This window comes from Gossypium arboreum, chromosome 6 (genome assembly GCF_025698485.1).
Source record: "Gossypium arboreum isolate Shixiya-1 chromosome 6, ASM2569848v2, whole genome shotgun sequence".
Taxonomy (NCBI): domain Eukaryota; kingdom Viridiplantae; phylum Streptophyta; class Magnoliopsida; order Malvales; family Malvaceae; genus Gossypium; species Gossypium arboreum.
This window is the reverse complement of record NC_069075.1, coordinates 93,671,893-93,675,100: the sequence shown is the minus strand read 5'-3', so window position 1 is coordinate 93,675,100 and position 3,208 is coordinate 93,671,893. Positions and strand designations below refer to the sequence as shown.

General features: G+C 33.9%; 1 non-coding gene across 1 annotated transcript; it reads left to right on the top strand.

Annotated features, from left to right (window-relative positions):
• The first annotated feature begins 311 nt into the window (after positions 1 to 311).
• LOC128294861 (small nucleolar RNA R71) lies at positions 312 to 418 on the top strand. Its single transcript, XR_008285168.1, has one exon. It is a non-coding gene; the product is annotated as a small nucleolar RNA R71 (small nucleolar RNA).
• The last annotated feature ends 2,790 nt before the right edge of the window (positions 419 to 3,208 follow it).

Here is a 3,208-nt window from a genome sequence, read left to right as displayed (position 1 = left end):
AATTGATTCAGTGGCTATATTGCAAAACTATTAGACCCATTAGTGGTAAAGTTTTTAAGCTTTAAGCATATTGAGGATACCTGAGATGCGAGTGAAGCAAGAGCGTCTACTTCATGTATTCTAGCAAATAATCTTCCCGACGCTGCTAGATTGGTTGGCCATTGATAATTGTTATTGGCAATCCTCTCGATGATTTCATAAGCCTCATTGTAAGACTTAGAAAGGAGAGCACCATTAGCATAAACGTCCACTACCATCCTCTATGAGCATTGAGACCAGTATAAAACATCTCAAGTTCGATGCAATGTGGGATTCTGTGATGAGGACACTTTCGTAATAATTCTTTGTACCTTTCCCATGCCTCATACAAGGACTCATCATCAATTTGTTGGAAAGTCGCGATCTCGTTCCTCAACTTAGCATTTTTGCTAGGCAAGAAATACTTATGAGGAATCTTTCTACTAACTCTTGCCATGTGAAAATTGAATTTGGTGGCAATGAGTTCAATCAGGCTCTATCTTTGTCCCTTAGCGAATATGGGAATAGCTTCAATCATAGTGCATCTTCAGGTACTCCAGCTAACTTGAAAGAATCACTCACCTCTATGAACAATCTTAAGTGCAAGTGAGGATCTTTACTAGGCATTCCACTGAATTGGCCCACTGTCTAAAGCATCTGGAACATGACTGGCTTCAGCTTGAACTATTGTGCCTCTATTTTGGGTCTCCTAATATCCAGAATAGGATCATGAAATATTGGCATGGCATACTATCTTAGAGCTCTATCCCTATCATCAGTAACAAGGATAGGATTTTGAGCAGGGTTTGCTTTGTTTCCTTGATTCGAATTTTTGAAGTTTATCTCTTCAATCCTTCTCTGACTTGCTTATCTTATTCACTATCAAAAAGTTCTTTCAATCTCAAGGTTTAATCAATAATTCGGTCAATACTCATAAACACCTGAAATAAAAATAGAAAAATTAATTAAGTTAAAATCGAACAGAAAAATTAACTAAAATGAAAAATTAACAAATTCACAAATAATGACTTTTTAAAGCAGTCCCTAGCAATGACACCAAAAACTTGGAACGACGGAAATGTGTAAGTGTACACAATCGCAACAAGTAATAAAGTGACAAGTAAATGTCGAGTTATCGTACCCATAGGGACTGTGAAAAAAATTATTTATGAAATTAATTTAAAAAACTTTGGTGAAGAAAAATATTTTGATTTGAGGAGGTGATTAAAAACTAGGATTTTAGCTAAGTAAAATAAATATAAATAAAATAAAAGTTCCAATGCACGATTTCAAAAGATGATTTTAATCAAAATGAAATAAATTGTGCTAGATTAATTGCATTTCTTAACTTAGAATTATTAAACTCATGGTCATGTTGTTATGAATATATTCACAGCAACTCGATAATTTACTAACTTATGAACATACTTACCTACCAAAATCCATTTATTTCTTGACTATATTTCTATGCTAATTCAATCGATTAAATAAATTCTAAGAAGCAAATGTGTTAATGCACATACATATTTATGAAATTAAAATAATCTCTTGTACATATCTCTATGCCAATTCAAAAATTAATTCAATCTCATAAAAAAGATTATGTGAGGTAACAATGTATTTCTACCTTTAAATAGTTTAATCACAATAATCTTGCAAGTTATGCAATGCTAATGTATCGCTATATACCGTTACTAATTTAACCCTCAGCTACCTTAAATGATTAAATATGTACTGATTAAGTATTGTGTCAATTAATTACAATTTCAATCTATTTAAATAATTAATTCATTAGTTACCTTACAATTGTAATGCAAGAATAACTTATTCATGGTTCTACTTAATCAAACATCTTACCAAGGCCTATAACAACACAAACACAATTTTAATAAATTAAGTAGACGAAATGCAATCAACCTAACAAGAATTAAATTTAAGCCATATTAATTAAATTAAACATATCAACATCAAAAATATTCATAGACATGTTCATCATAACAACAAAAAAAATTAAAAGGATAGGGAACAAGAATCAAATCCGATGTTTCCTCTGTGGCTTGACTAGTTTGCTCCACTCCTCCTTCTCCACTTGTACTTATCGAACCAAGGCTTCTATAAACACTTGAATGCTACTCCAAATGGTGGTTGATTGAATCTTTTTCAAGGGGTGATATCAGCAAGGGAAAAGGGGAAGAATATGAAGAACAATGGAAGGGAATGAAGAGAGAAAAATGAGAGAAAAGTGAAGAGATGAGAAGGGTTGAGATGTGTTTGAAGTGAGCAGCCAAGGGGGTGTTTATAGGTCAAGAAGGCTGCTAAAAATAGCCAAAATCAACATCCAAAGACTCCCCCCATGGCCAGCCACACATGTGGCATGTTTGAAGATTTCAAACTTGCTATTTTAAGGTAGGGGCAAATCTAGAAGGGCATAAATAATAGAGGGGTTTGAATGCAATTTAAAGGAGTCTTCAAGAGCCATTTTTCAAGCCAAATAATCAGCCAAGCAAGCTGATTGGGTCAACATGTGGGACGGTTTTGGGCTGCCCAGTGCTTGGTTGGATCGGTTTTCTCAGTTCAGCTCAACTAAGCACCTTTTCATAATTAATTAATAATAATTTATTTAACCCAAATTAAATTCAATTGAAATTAAAATTAATTATATTATGAATTAACACACATAATTTGTAACACCCCGTACCCGAGTCCGTTACCGGAATCGAACACAAGGTGCACACAGACTTAACTTAATTATTTTCACAGTCCATTTAGAAATTTCCAGACAAGCTGGTTACTGCATCACTGTCGCCTTAAAAATCATATCTTGAGTTTCAAAGCTTGAAAATCAGTTTTGTAATTTTTCCCTGAAACTAGACTCATATTTCCATCTACATATTTTTTTTCTAGAATTTTTGGTTGGGCCAATTAGTACAGTTTATTAGTTAAAGTCTCCCCTGTTACAGGGATCGACTACACTGACCTTCGCACATTACGACTTGGATATCTCCCTGTACAGGGCTTCAATACTGATGCCGTTTGTTTCTATAGAAACTAGACTCAAAGAGGAATCTATACCTATATGGCATGACTCCTAATTATCTCTGGTTAATTTACAATTAATTTCCAAAGTCGGAACAGGGATTCCAGAAACCGTTCTGGCCCTGTTCCACGAAAACCTAAATATCTCTTAACA